Source organism: Miniopterus schreibersii, assembly GCF_964146895.1.
Source record: "Miniopterus schreibersii genome assembly, chromosome: 8".
Classification (NCBI taxonomy): Eukaryota; Metazoa; Chordata; class Mammalia; order Chiroptera; family Miniopteridae; genus Miniopterus; species Miniopterus schreibersii.
This window is the reverse complement of record NC_138109.1, coordinates 83,410,644-83,426,680: the sequence shown is the minus strand read 5'-3', so window position 1 is coordinate 83,426,680 and position 16,037 is coordinate 83,410,644.

The following is a 16,037-nucleotide window of genomic DNA, read 5'->3' as shown; positions in this document are numbered from 1 at the left end:
GAACTCTATGGCTTGTGGCTAAGAAGACACCGGAACTCAACCTGCAGGTCCGCTGCTACTTTCCATGGGATGGTGGTCAAATTACTGACCCCCTCTGGGAGTAGCACCTATCAGGCCCACCTCAGGAGCTATGTTTGGTTTCAAATGATTTAATGCCCGTTGGAGGCCCTGTGTAGCATATGAGTTTGCCCAAACTCAGAGCACTGTTGTATGGCTCTCTGTTACTATTCTAAAATACAGAGGTCTGCAGCAGGACCCATTTGGGGCAGGAAGAAAATATCAGAATGCCTGCAATGCTTGCTCTCAGCCTTGAATTTCTCTTTTTGTGTGCATCTCTGGAGTGTGTGACTCATATGTTTGATGGTAGATTGGTCCCAGACCCCCGTGGCTATAGTATCAGGTGATTTGCTTTGCGTGTAGACCGTGCTCTGGCTTTCACGTCTGTAGTCCTTGCACATGCCCAGGGACATGTTGGAGGAGGAGTCCTCTGGGATGTGTGTGCTTTTCAAATACAAACCAACCCATCCAGAGCTCACAAGCCCCCACCTCCTCTATGAGCTCTCACACTCTGGCCACTGGCACCTGCCCCAGTCACCCGGGGCCAGGTACAAACACCCTGGGAGAGCCTATGTGTCCCAGAGCCAGTCCTAAGCCTGCTCACCCTGCCTCACCTGCTCTTGCTCACATCCCCCCGCCACTGACTCTAGCACTACCTGCGTGGTGCTGAATGGCACAGTGTGACCTGGGGGCTGTGAGAAATGTAAGCTATCTTTCCAATGAGATTGTTTCCTGACCTGTTGGCCTTGCTTATACCTCAAATGTTCTACAAATACACTATATTTTAAACATGGTGCCAATCGCTGCACTCACAGACCACTTGCATTTGGAGGGTCCCCGGGTGCAGTGGGCTCTGGAGCTGAGAGCTCAGTGATGACCCCCTGACCTCTGTTTGCAGCTGAGGCTCTGTGCTCTGGAGCCCAGAGGCCCGCATGCCTTCCTGACCCCAGGGCCTGACTAGCAGAGGTGGCCCTTTCCTGCGCAGTGCCCCCAGAGGCCATATTCGCTTTCCTTTCTGCAAAAGATTCCCTATTAAATCCCTTTCTGTTTAAACTTTCCGTGACCTGCTGCCAGCCCTGCCTGATACAGAGTTTCACAATGAATGTATCTATCACTCGGGGTCAGAGGAGACAGAAACTACACCAGAAATTCGAACAGAGAAAGTTTAATAAGCAGAATTATGAAGTAGGAATGAGAGATCTGCTCCTGGGAGCAGTGAGAAAACCTGGGGAAACGAAGCGCCGCGTGGGGCGTGCCTGCTGTCCACGGGCTCCTCTGCGCCCGCAGCCCAGTCACCCGCTGGGGGGAGCTGCAGGCCGGGATGCTGGCGGGACACTGCTCGCCCTGGTGCCGGCCAGACTGGGTGCCAAGTCTCCCGTGGGGTGTCAGAGACTCACTGGGGAACCCCCATGGGGTGTTAGCAAAGAAACAGGGAATCTGGAGGGAGTCCCGATGTCCCTCCCCCACACTGCTGGTGGGGCGCTCCCTGGGCGGCCAGGCCCGGTGCGAGGGGGAAAGCACCCTGGGCCCAGGCAGGGAATGCTCTCCCTCTCCGTGTGAATCACTGGGGTCGGATCGGATACAGAAACCACACCGTAATTTGAAACAGGCAAACTTTAAAGAAAAGAATTATTGACTATAACGGGGGAGGGGGAGATATGAGGGATTGGCTCCAACGAAGAGAACTCAAAAAAGTATCGGAAATGCAGGTGTAAGCAGCAGCGATGGCCCCGCGGGTGACTGAGAGCCCCAAGGAAGCAAGGTGCACCCCACCCCAGGCTGAAACCAAGGCCTCCTCGGGGTCCCGGAGGGCTCGGCCACGGCACAGCGGCTGCGCCACCGGAGCTCGCTGGTCTCGCCCGGGCCGCTGTTGGCGGGAGGAGTGACCAGGGCTGCCCCTGGAGGGGCTGTTGGCGGGAGGAGTGACCAGGGCTGCCCCTGGAGGGGCTGTTGGCGGGAGGAGTGACCAGGGCTGCCCCTGGAGGGGCTGTTGGCGGGAGGAGTGACCAGGGCTGCAGTTTGCTTCTGCAGAAAGAAATGGGCCCCATACCACTCTGGCCTTTCCCAGCCTCCATCATTTCTTGTGCTCATTAAAATTCAGAAGCGGTGACCCAAGCTGTCCTGGAGGCAGCGCCCACGAGTCTCACCAACGCGCCTCTAGCCTCCTCTCCACCCCACCGAGGTGCTGGGGAGAAGGTGGAAGGGCGGTGCTCTCAGAGCCGCCGGGAGCCACCTGGGGGGCCTGTTCCAGCTCAGCAGGCCCCCCACGGCAGGCCTGCGGCGGCCGGCGGCTCTCCTCTCTAGCAAGTTCTCAGGCTTGCTGCTGCTGCCGGTCAGAAACCACTCTGAGAGCTACTGGTTACAGGCAGAAAACTATAGTGGTTAAGAATACAGGCCGACCTGGGCAATTACTTACTGTGCCTGTTTCCTCACCTTTAAAATGGGGATTATGGTAGTTACTTACAGGTACTTACTTCATAGTGTTGTTAAGAGAATTGGAGGAATTAATATGGGTAAAGCGCTTAGAGCAACACCTGTCACGTGGTAAAGACCACGCACGAGTACTAACTAACGTGAACCTTTCATTTAGATGACCGCTGTTTGCTCTGCGGCCCCAGTCCGGCTCGCGGTCAGCAGAGCTGCTCTGTGGGATGCCTGCTGTGGGAGCCTGAATTCTCCTCTCAGCTCTGCCAAGGTTTTGCTGTGAGACTAAGACTGGTCACCTCACAACTGGGCCTCGGCTTCCTTATCCATAAAATGGGAGGATTGGCTAGCTGACTTTTCATATAAATACAAAGTGATTTCTAGAGCTTACTGGAAGCCCTTTGCATGTTCTTGGGCTGTGAGGACACCCCGTCACACATTCTTTTTTAACTTTTAGGTGCAACAGCACCTGAGTCCTGTACAGCGCAGGCTGCGGCAGGCCGACTGTGTGGACTGGCGCTCGTGCTTCCTGCTCCTGCTTCTCGGCATCCTGCCCGCCCCCCACGTGGTGACGGTGGGAGGAAAGGGAAGGGAGCCAAGCTGGGCGCTGTGTAAGTACCGCACATAGTCCCTAGAGCAGCCCCACGGGGCAGGTGGCATTATCCCATTTTCCAGACGGGAAAACTGAGCTAAGTAACCTGCCCAGTGGGCAGGTGGTGAAGCTGAGATCTGACTGCTGTTTGGCGGCCTGTGCTGGGTGATAAGGGGTGAAGGGTGGGATACACAGATGCAGACAAGCAAACCATAATGCCCCCGAGGGTCCAGCCACAGAGGGTGCAGTCTTAGTGTGGCTGCCAAGCCAGTTCCAGGGTCTACTTCACACAATCCTCCCAGAATCAACCATTTAATGAGAGTAATTGCACCCTCGTCTCTGCTGCAAAGACTTTACAGGAGAGCAAGAGGCCACCAGCTGCCCTTCCTTGAACTTCCCTTCACACAGCTATGCCTTTTCTGGTGGTCAGAAAGCTCTACCTGTTCCTCCACTTGGCCCCATGCCCACAGGAGTCAGTACTCATCTGAGAAGGCTCAGCCCATCAGCGCCCCACTAGGGGCTTTGAGACCTGCTCCCTCCGCATGTGATGACCACTCCTCCCTCCCTGACCCAGCACCCATGTGCTTCCACCTTGGCCTCAGGGACACTTTAAACTACTCTTTCCTTCCCCTCTCTGACCCCCTATTATGGGCTGGACTGTGTCCCCCAAATTCACATATGGAAGCCCTAACCCCAAGAGATAATTAAGATTAAATGAGGACATTAAGGTGGGCCCTACTCCAACATGACAGGTGTCCTTGCAAAAGAAGAAATCAGGACACACAGAGGGACGACCACTTGAAGCCATGGGGCAAAGGTAGCTGTCTGCAAGCCAAGGAGAGGGGCCTCGAGGAGCCAACCCTGCTGACACCTTGCTCTCGGACTTCCAGAGAGCATACTTTCTAGAGCTGTGAGAACATAAATTTCCATTGTTTAAGCCCCGAGCCTGAGTATTAGTTATGGCAGCCCTAGGAAATACCCCTGACCCCAAGAAAGGTGACAAACACCTGGGCATCTTGGGGATTGGGGTTGTTCATCCTGGAACTCCTCATGCTCTAGCAGTCCCTTTGATAAACAGATGTTGACTGAATCAATGGAATGGTATCCAAAAATGTACCATCCTGGTATTTCATTATAAAGCCCCTGTTGTATACCCCTCCCCTGACACGTGAGCTGTGTGGTAAAGACTGAGACCCCTCACCCCTGCCCAGAGCTATGCTTGAGAAACAACAAGCCAAAGGGATCAGGTGAAAATCCACAGGTATTTCTTTTGTTGGGTGCTGAAAAAATTTTAAAGGCGCTGTCCCTGCCCTTGCCTGTGTGGCACAGTGGTTAGAGCATCAGCCGGTAGACTGAAGGGTTCTGGTGCAGTTCCAGTCAAGGGCTGCAGGCTTGACCCCTAGTTGGGGCGCAGGCGGGAGGCAACCAATCGATTTGTCTCTCACATCGATGTTCCCCCCTCTCTCTCTCTCTCTCTGAAAAGCAATGGAAAAAATTAAAAACAGGAGGGTCCCTGACACCACAGACTGGGCCAGCTGTGCTCTTCTCTTATTGGATGCAGGTCATAGCTCAGAACACCAGCTCCTGAGGCCACTCTAACCCAGGACAAAACGAGACAAAGAAAGGCCACTTCATAATTCCATCTAAGCACAGACAGAAACAAGGGCAGGGTTGCCCACAAAATACTCCCCCAAAATGCCTCTTTTGGCTAAAATGAATGATTACTACTTTGCCAATTACAGTTTTATCTTGTTTGAGTCTCCCCTCCTTATAAAGATTTATTAAGATGCCCAGTCAAAGAATTGTCCCACTTTCTGACAGCATCCAATCTCCAATCTAGAGCCAATCCCAGCTTCCTTAGACCTTCCCGCAAATCCTCCAACAAAATTCTATATCCCACAGTAGGTCTTTTCTAACACCCTCTCACTAAGATCCCCCTTCCTCTTCACGATGAGCCCCTTGCTCACTGCAGCCAGTAACAAGCCCACCTTGTCTGAGCATTGAACATCAGTGGGCTCTAGGTGGCCTCAGGCTGGACTCCTGGCAGTGCCAACAGTGCCGTTCACTGGCTTTTGTTTGATGGACTGGGATATGCTAACTGCCAACATTTTAAGGAGGGGGGTTGAGAGGAAGATAAAGTGGAGGTACTGAAGGTTAAGGAGGGGCTTGGCAATGTCCAAAGGGAGAGAGAAGTTGAGAAGACATATTAAAGTAGGTTGTCGGGGGGTGGTGGTGGGGCAATGCAAGCCTTTTCTCCATTTCCCAAAAAAAACCTGCAGTAAAGTTTTACTGTTCATGTAGCTCTTAAAGTTGGATTTGAGTTTGGGGCAGAGAGGGGCTAGATCTTACCATAATTGGCTGAAGAAAGTGGACTATAAGCAGACACCTTAAGAGAGGCCAGTGACCCCCCAAGGCTGTATTGGGTTACTGAGACTTCCTCTCCACCAATCAGTCTGCATGGTGGCTTAACAATGATAAGAATAATTGAGTCCCCAGGGTGCTCTAGACCATGTGCTGGCCATGGTGAGTGCTCAAGACTGGCTGAGGGACTGCATGGACATGAGATCCTCCATGACCATTCCAGGAAATCCTTCAGCCTTCCAAAGAGAGTTGGCCAGGGGATCCCACTACCCTGCCCATGGCTGATGGAATCAGCTCTGGGCTTCTGACCCCAGACTGGCTAGTGGCCCATGAGGTGTTCAGCCTGGGGCTCTGCGTGTCAAGGGTGACAGTGAGTGATGAGTCTATTCTAGTCACCAGCAGTTTGGATGTAAAATAGATAACAGACAGCATAGGTGTATTACTTTCCTATAATAAACTACCACTGTCTAAGCGGCTGAAACAGAAATTTATTGTCTCGGGGGGGGGGGGGGGTGCGCAGGATGGCTATGGCATAACAGGAGGCTGCATGCTCTTGCTCCCAGCCAGGGACTGAATTTTTACAGCTAAAATACTGCAAGGTCAGCTTGAAAAACAAAGAGAAGTGTAGCTGATTGGACATATGATATCTAAGGAGCACTAAAGAAACAACGTAGAGACTGTAAGAGGTGGGGAGTTGTGGAAAGGGGACCCCCCCTGGGGAGTGTGGGGTCTCAGCTCCATGCAGGGACCCCAAACTCAGAGCAGCAGAGACTGGAAGGAGAGCCCACGCAGCATCGGGCAGAAGGGTCCAGGGGTACTGTCTGCCTGGGAGGCTGGGCCTGTCCCTTCCCAAGGAGGAGGGCTCCTACTGTCAGCAGCCCAGCCTGAGAAGTTTGCTTGGGTTCTGACTACTGGAGAGGCTGCACTGCCATGTTTGGGTCCAGCAAAGGGCCTGTGGGCTGCACCCAGCAGTGACTTTGAGGAACCCTCTACTTTCCCGAAACACATTGTGCAGAGCCCCATTTAGTGACTAAACTGTTTTGCCTGGAGAAAGAGGAAAGGATTCAGCACCCCCCACCTGTGGAGCCTCCCGGGGGATTTTTGGCCCACACTGTGGAGAGTTGGAACACAAGTGGAGCTGGGAATTCTGCCCCCTGCTTTGCTGAGATCAGTCACACAGAGAGATTGGAGTCCTGCCTGGGGCTGATTTTGTAACCCCAGCTGCTTGGACCTGTGGCATGAGGGTGATGGTATTGCACAGAGCTTGGATTTTTGGACTGTATCTCCCAGAAGGCTTCTATCCAAGAGACAAACAGGTGAGTGCTGGGCTCAGTGACTACATGATGGGGAGGCTGGTCCAAGCTCCCTGTGAGTTTTGCCAGGCAGCCCCAGGAAGGAGAGGTAGAGCTCATCTCCCCCTCCTGCAGGCTGCAGGCACCAACCCCAACAAGAGACCGTATGGTCCAGCTCTGTAAAGTCCAGGATACCCCCTCAGGGCACAGTTCTGTGGGAGACAGGAAAACCACTCAGAGCAGGACTTTCAAAGTGTGAGATCCTCAGAGGCTACTGTCTGGGACCAGGAGGAAGTGCTTAGCCCCCTCCGGAGGGCTGGGCCAGCAACATCCTCAACCTGAGACTCTTTTGATCAATCCTCCTGAGCCCAGGGCAGCTGAAACTGCTCCTGCAGAGGAGACGGCAAGCTGTACCCAGCCTGAACCTGTAGCAGAACACCTTACGGGGAACTAGGATTAGAGGCTCTGGTAGAGACTGAGGAGTTTGGCTTTGAAGCAGAGACAAATTTCCCTCACTGAGTGCCTGACTGTGTAATCTCTAAAAACTCTGGATCCACCCTAAAAACTCTTCTGAAGGCACTGGAGGAAGATCAGGAAACCTCAGGGGGGAGGTGGTATAGCTGACAGGTGGAAGCAGAGCTCAGGGAGCCTCAGTCAGATTACAAATCTGCCTCCAGCTAAAAGAAGTTAAACCATTTATACAGACTGGTCCCTCCCATGAACACACAGATCTAGTAGATGCAGACACAAACAGTGGACAGCATAGTAACTACACACAGGCAGCCTAAGGCGAGTCACATACAACATCTGACAGCGACAAACCCAAGAGGACCCAGAACCATCACAACCAGTGGTGGGCCTCAGACCACACCAGAATTATTCGACCCAACTAGACAAACAAACAGCATATCCAAAGGTGGATCTTGGCAGGCTCCAGACCCAACTGAGAACAACCCTGCCCTGGGGGGAGCCCCTGCACAGTGTCTCATACATGGTGATAAATGTTCACCTCTATAGACACCCAGGCTGAAGGATTAACAGTTGTGCCACTGAGCCATCAAGACACCTCCAGACTACACCTGCACAACAGATTACACACCATGGTTGGGGTGGAGCCTCATAGTCACCCAGCCTGAGAGTCAATCCCAACCACAAATGGGCCATCAGCAATCAAGACCCAATTACAACAGGAGGGTCCAAACAACCCACATGAGAAACATTCCTAGAGCACCAAGCTCAGGTGATCAAGGAGACTGTGCCACTGGTAGCCACAGAACACCTACTACAGAGGGCCACCCCACCAAGGCTGGGAGTCATAGCAGGGCTATCTAAAACACAGAAACAAACACATAGAGACAGCCAACATGGGGAGACAAAGAAACAGGTTCCAAATGAAAGAACAAGAGGAAACTCCAGAAAAAGAACTAAATGAAATGAAGCTCGAGTAATTTATCAGATAGAGAGTTCAAAGTAATGGTTATAAGGATGCTCAAGGAACTGAGTGAGAACAATAAGAGCATGAAGAAGGATATAGAAACCATAAAAAATAATCAGTTGGAAATGAAAAATGATATATCTGAAATACAGAATACATTGGAAAGAATTGCCAGGCCGCTGGATGCGGCGGAGGATCGAATCAGTGAATTAGAAGACAAAATAGGAAAAAAAAATCACTCAGAACAGAAACAAAAACAAAGTCATTAAAAAGCAGAAAGATTGTTTAAGGGAACTTTGGGACAGCATGGATGTAACAATATCCACATCATAGGGGATAAAGAAGGAGAAGAAAGTGAGCAAACAGAGAACCTGTTTGAAGAAATAATGACAGGAAACTTCCCTAGCCTGGTAAAGAAAAATGTCACATAAATTCAGGAAGCACAGAGAGTCCCAAACAAAATAAACCCAAAGAGACCTATGGCCGGACACAACATAATTAAAATGGCCAAAATCAAACACAAAGAGAGAATCTTAAAAGCAGTAAGAGAGAAATAGTCAGTTACCTACAAGGGAGCTCCCATAAGGTTATCAACTGATTTCTCAACGAAAACACTTCAGGCCAGAAGGGACTAGCATGAAGTATTCAAAGTAATGAAAAAGAAGAACCTGCAACCAAGACTGCTCTGTCCAGCAAGACTATCATTTAAAATAGAAAGTGAAATAAAGAGATTCCCAGACAAAAGAAGACTAAAGGAGTTCAGTACCATGAAACCAGCATTGCAAGAAATACTAAGGGGCCCTGGCTGGTTTTGCTCAGTGGTTAGAGCATTAGCCCATAGACCAAAGGGTCATGGGTTTAATTCCTGGTCAAGGGCACGCACCTTGGTTGCAGGTTCAATCCCCAGCCCTGGTCAGGGCTCAGGTGAGAGACAACCAATCAATGTGTCTCTTTCACATTGATTTTTCTCCCACTCTCTCCCCTCCACTTCCACTCTCTCTGAAAATCAATGGAAAAAAATATGAAGGCTCAAAAAAAAAGGTGAGAATTGAAAAAAAAAAGAAATGGTAAAGGGACTGCTTTAAGAAGAAGAAATATGTAGATAGAGGAACATAGCACAAAAATATGGCAATAGATAAGTACCTATCAACAATAACCTTAAATGTAAGTAGATTAAATTCTCCAATCCAAAGGCATAAGGTAGCCAAATGGATAAGAAAACACGACCCATATATATGCTGTCTACAAGAGACCCACCTCAGAGTGTGAGATACACAGAGTCTGAAAGTGAAGGAATGTGAAAATATATACCATGCAAAAGGAAATGGAAAAAAAAAAAAAGCTGGGGTAACAATACTTATATCTGACAAAATAGACTTCAAAACAAAAGCCATAAAAAAGACAAAGAAGGTCGCTACATAATACGAAAGGGATCAATCCAACAAGATGATATAATCCTGGTAAACATATATGTACCCAATATACGAGCACCTAAATATATATAAAAAAATTTGGTGAACTTAAAGGGTGAGATTAAAGCAATACAGTCATACTACAGGACTTTAACATCCCATTGTCATCACTGGATAGATCTTCCAGACAAAAAATCAACAAGGAAACAGTAACCCTAAATGGCACATTCGATCAGATGGATTTAATTGACATTTACAGGACATTTCACCACAAAGCTACAGAATATAAATTCTTCTCAAGGGCACTTGGGACATTTTCAAAGATAGACCAAGTGTTAGGATGCAAAACAAGTCCCTACAAGTTCAAGAAGATTGAAATTATATCAAGCATCTTCTCAATCACAATGGCATGACACTAGAAATCAACCACAAAATCAATCAAAAAGCTCAAAAATATTCAAACACATGAAGGCTAAGTAGCATGTTATTAAACAATGAATGGGTTACCAATGAGATCAAGGAAGAATAAAAAATTACCTGGAAACAAACAAAAATGAACACACAAACACCCAAAATCTATGAGACACAGCAAAAGCAATTCTGAGAGGGAAGTTCATAGCACTACAGACCTCCCTCAAGAAACAAGAAAAGGCTCAAATAAACTCTCTAACACAACAACTAAAAGAATTAGAAAGAAAACAGCAAGAAAAGCTCAGAGTAAGTAGAAGGAAGAAAATAATAAAGATCAGAGCAGAAATATATGACATAGAGACTAAAAATACAATACAAAAGATCCATGAAACCAAGAGCTGGTTCTTTGAAAAGATAAATAAGATTGATGACTCTTTAGCCAAACTCATCAAGAAACAAAGAGAGGAACCAAATAAATAAAATCAGAAACAAAAGAGGTGAAGTAACAACTGACACCACAGAAATACAAAGTATTGTAAGAAAATACTATGAACAACTATATGCCACCAACCTGGACAACCTGGGTGAAATGGACAACATACAATCTTCCAAAACTGAATCATGAAGAATCACAAAATCTGAATAGACCAATAACAACTAATGAAGTTGAAGCAGTAATCAAAAAACTCCCAGCAATCAAAAGTCCTGGACTAGATGGCTTCACAGGGGAGCTTCACCAAATTCAAAGAAGAACTCACACCTATCCCCTTAAACTATTCCAAAAAATTCAAGAGGAGGGAAAACTTTCAAACTCTTTTTACAAGGCCAACATTATCCTGATTTCAAAATCAGATAAAGACACAACAAAGAAAGCAAATTATAGGTCAATATCCCTGATAGGTGCTAAAACCCTCAGTGAAACATTAGCAAATCAGATCCAGCAATGCATTAAAAAGGTCATACACCATGATCAAATGGGATTTATTTCAGGGATCCTAGGTTTGTACAATATTCACAAATCAATAAACGTGATACATTACATAAACAAAATGAAGGACAAAAATCACATGATCATATCAATAGATGCAGAAATCACGTTTGATAAAATCCAGCACCCATTTATGATAACTCTCAGCAGCCCTAGCCAGTTTTGCTCAGTGGTTAGAGCATCAGCCTGCAGACTGAAGGGTCCTGGGTTTGATTCTGGCCAAGGACACTTACTTGGGTTGCAGGCTTAATCCCCAGCCCTGGCTGGGGCATGTGTTGAAAGCAACCAATCAATGTGTCTCCCTCACATTGATGTTTCTCTCTCTCCCTCCCTCTCACTCCTTCTCTTTCTCTCCCACTCTCTCTGAAAAGCAATGGAAAATATCCTTGGATGAGGATTTTTTTTAAAAAGTCTCAGCAAAGTGGCAATAGAGGGATCATACCTCAACATAATAAAGGCCATATATGACAAACCTATAGCCAACATCATACTCAATGGGCAAAAACTAAAAGCATTTCCCCTAAGAACAGGGACAAGACGAGGTGTCCACTTCCATCTCTCTTGAGTCAACACAGTAGTGGAATTTCTAGCCACAGTGATCAGACAAAAAGAAATAAAAAGCATTCAAATTGGAAAGGAGGAAGTAAACTGTCATTATTGTATTTGACATGATATTGTACATAGAAAACCCTTAAGACTCCACCAAAAACCTACCAGATTAAACCAATGAATTTAGCAAAGTAGCAGGATACAAAAATCAACATCCAGAAATCAATGGCATTTTTATACACCAATAATGAACTATCAGAAAGAGAAACTAAAATAAAACAACCCATTTACTATTGCAACAAAAAATAAGGTGACTAGGAATAAATTTAACCAAGGAGGTAAAAGACCTGTTTTCAGAGCACTAACTATATGACGTTGAAGAAAGAAATTAAGGACGATACAAACAAGAGGAAGCGTATACCATATTCAAGGATTGGGAGAAAATATCATTGAGATGTCCATACTACCTAAAGCAATCTGCAGAGTCAACACAATTCCTATTGAAACACCAATGGCATATTTCACAGAACAAGAAAAAATATTCCAAAAATTTATATGGAAACAAAAAAGACCCAGATAGCCGCAGCATTCCTGAGAAGGAAGAACAGAGTTGGAGGGATCACAATACTGGATATCAAACTATACTACAAGGCCATTGTAATCAAAACAGCCTGGTATTGGCATAAGAAGAGGCATTTGATCAATGGAACATAACAGAGAGCCCAGAAATCAACCCACGCCTCTATGGTCAATTAGCATTTGACAAAGGAGACAAGAGCATACAGTGGAGTAAAGACAGTCTCTTAACTAAATGGTGTTGGGAAAATTGGACAGGTACATGCAAAAAAATGAAACTAGATCACCAACCTACACCATACAAAAGACTGAACTAAAAATGGATAAATGACTTAAATGTAAGTCACAAAACCATAAAAATCCTAGAAGAAAACATAGGCAGTAACATCTCAGACATCTTTCACAGCATCAACAAATCAGCCATCAGCAAGTGCTGGCAAGGATGTGGAGAAAAGAGAACCCTCGTACACTATTGGTGGGAATGCAGACTGGCGCAGCCACTGTGGAAAACAATACAGAATTTCCTCAAAAAATTCAAAATGGAGCTGCCATTTGACCCAGTGATCCTGCTTTGCCAATATGTCTCTGAGGGCAAGGGAAACTCAGGAAAAGAGAAATGGGACTACATCAAGCTAAAAAGCTTCTGTACAGCAAAAGAAACCATACTCAAAATGAAAAGGGAACCTGTTGTATAGGAGAACATATTCACCAATGATACATCCAATAAGGGATTCTTTCCAAAATACATAAAAAACTTGTACAACTCAACAGCAAGAAGACAAACAATCCAATTTAAAATTGGGCAAAGGACCTGAATAAACAGTTTTCCAAAGAGGACGTACAGATGGCTAAGAGACATGTGAAAAATGCCCAACATCACTAATCACCAGAGAGATGCAAATTAAAATTACAATGAGGTATCACCTCACACCTGTCAGAATGGCTCCATCAACAAGTCAACAAACAGCAAGTGCTGGCGAGGGTGTGGAGAAAAGGAAACCCTAGTACACTGCTGGTGGGAATGCAGACTGGTGCAGCCACTATGGAAAAAAGTATGGAGGTTCCTCAAAAAATTAACAATGTAACTGCCACCTGACCCAGTGATATCACTTCTGGGAATATATTCTAAGAATCCAGAAACACCAATCAGAAAGAATATATGCACCCCTGTGTTCATAGCAGCACTATTTACAATAGCTGATATCTGGAAACAGCCCAAGTGCCCATCAGCAGATGAGTGGATAAAAAAGCCGTGGTACATTTACACCATGGAATACTATGCAGCTGTATAAAAGAAGGAATTCTCTCTCTTTTTTAAAAAATATATCTTTATTGATTTCAGAGAGAGGAAAGGAGAGGGAGAGAGAGAGATAGAAACATCAATGACGAGAGAGTCATTGATTGGCTGCAGCCCGCAACCCGGGCATGTGCCCTGACAGGTAATTGAACCCTAATCACCTGGATCCTAGGTCGATGCTCAACCGCTGAGCCACACCCGGCCGGGAAGAAGGAATTCTCAACCTTTTCAACAACTTGGAGGGAACTGGAGAGTATTATGCTAAGTGAAATAAGCCAGTCAGAGAAAGACAAATATCATATGATCTCACTAATATGTGGAACCTAATGATAAAAATAAACTGAGGAACAAAATGGAACCAGAAGCATGGACACATGGAATAGACTGATTGGTGCCCAAGGGGATGGGAGTGGGGTGACTGGATAAAGAAAGTGAAGGAATTAGCTAAAGAACATATATGCATACCCCATGGACACCAACAATAGTTTGGTGAAGGCCAAAGGAGTGAGAGGTGGGGGTGGATGGAGGTGGGCAAAGGGGGGGAATAAAGGGAGACACCTGCAATTTTGTAAACATTAAAATTTTTAATAAAGAAAAAGAAAAGAAATGTATTGTCTCTCGGTTATGGAGGCTAGATAACTAAGATCAAGATACTGGTAGGGATGGTTCCTTCTCAGGGCTCTGAGGGAATCTGTTCCAGGTCTCTCTCCTTGGCTTGTAGATGATCATCTTCAGTTCATGTGCATTTTTCTGTGTATAAATTTCTGCTTTTATAAGGCCCCCGTCATATTGGATTAGGGGCCACCATAATGACTTCACTTTAACTTGATTTCCTCTGTGAAGAGCCTATCTCCAAATGAGGTCACACTCTGAGGTACTGGGGGTTAGGACTTCAACATGTGGATTTAGGGGGATACAATTCATCCCATAACAGTTAGCAGTCGACAGATACTCAAAGCAGACACTGAAAGGCATCTTGGCCAGTCCCTCCCAAACCGTGATGTGCCCGTGGGTCATTGTGGGTCTTATTTCATGCAGATGCTGAGTCAGTCAGATTTGGGTGGGCCCTAGGGTTCTGTACTTCCCAAAGAACTGGCAGATGGTGCTGGTCAGGAGCCATACCTTGAGCACTTTGGGAGAAGGGCCTCTCCCAGGGCCCCGCTCTCCCCCTGAGTGGACTCACTGACCTGAAGGACCGAACTCTTCTCCGTGATCCTGTGTTCCATCAACCATGGCAGAAGGCCCCAACCTTTGCACATCAGTCCAATCAGGGAACTTGAGAAAAGTCCTTTCATGGCCCCACATTTCAAAGATCCAGATAGCTGGTCTGAGATGGGCCTCAGGAATTTTTAAAAGTTCCCAGGTGTTTCTGCCACAACTTCCAGGTACCCTTCCCACAGGTCCTCTATTTACATTTTAACAGATACACTTGTTTAAAAGTGACCCTAAAAAAAAAAAAAAAAAAGTGACCCTAATTGTTAGAAGTTCAACACTAATTTCAATGGTGGGAAAATATTTGTGGACAGATAAGTCTTTTGTTCAAAGAGCAACAGAGTGAGGTCATTTTAGTGCTTTGTAAGATCACCCCTGCCAGAAAGCATAGGGGTTGGAGACGTCGGCTATAGTGTCAGTTCCCTCATTGGGAGCCCATTCTCCAAGGATGCAGTGAGGCGTGCTCAAGGTGGGTGCTAGCTCCTACCCTATACAATCCTTGGACTCCTCATGAGACAGGAAATAGTCTTTCCATTGTTGGTGGTGCTTTAGCAGAACAAGGACATCTGGATGGGAATGGACCTTCTGCCACCAGTCCTTTGGGACCATGAACCAGCAGGACACTCCCAAGACCAGGTGCTTGAAAATCATCAAATATGTCTTTGCAAGAGGAAGCCTATGTAGGCCTGAGGTGATGGCAATGAAGCAAGAAGCTGAAATCTGCCCAGCCGGGCGTGGCTCAGAGGTTGAGCGTTGACCTAGGATCCAGGCGATTGGGGTTTGATTCCCGGTCAGGGCACATGCCCAGGGTTGCGGGCTCGATTCCCAGTCGGGGGCGTGCAGAACGCAGCCAGTCATTGGCTCTCTCATCATTGATGTTTCTATCTCTCTCTCTCCCTCTCCTTTCCTCTCTCTGAAATCAATAAAGATATATTTTTAAAAATAAAAATAAATAAATTTTTAAAAAAAGAAGGTGAAATCTGGTCAAAGTGGAATGGTCCTAGACACTGTACTATTTAGAATGTTCATCACACAAGGTGTGGTAACTGCCTCCTGATGACCGTTTCCTCCCTGATTGAAGTCCCTTCTTGTAAAGCCTGTGTTATTTTTTTTTAATATGTTTTTATTGAATTTTTTAGAGAGAAAGGAAGGGAGAGGGAGAGAGAGACAGAAACATCTAGAGAGAAACATCGATTGGCTGCCTCCTGCATGCCCCCTACTGGGGATCGAGCCCACAACCCAGGCATGTGCCCTGCCTGGGAATGGAACTGTGATCTCCTGGTGCAGGGGTCCATGCTCATCCGCGGAGCCATGCTGGCGAGAAAAGCCTGTGTTGTCTTTATCAATGACTCTGCAATGCCTAGCAGGATGCCTGACCCATGGCAACCTCGCAGGCTAGGCAGACTAGATTCAAGCACCCAGAGGGCAGGG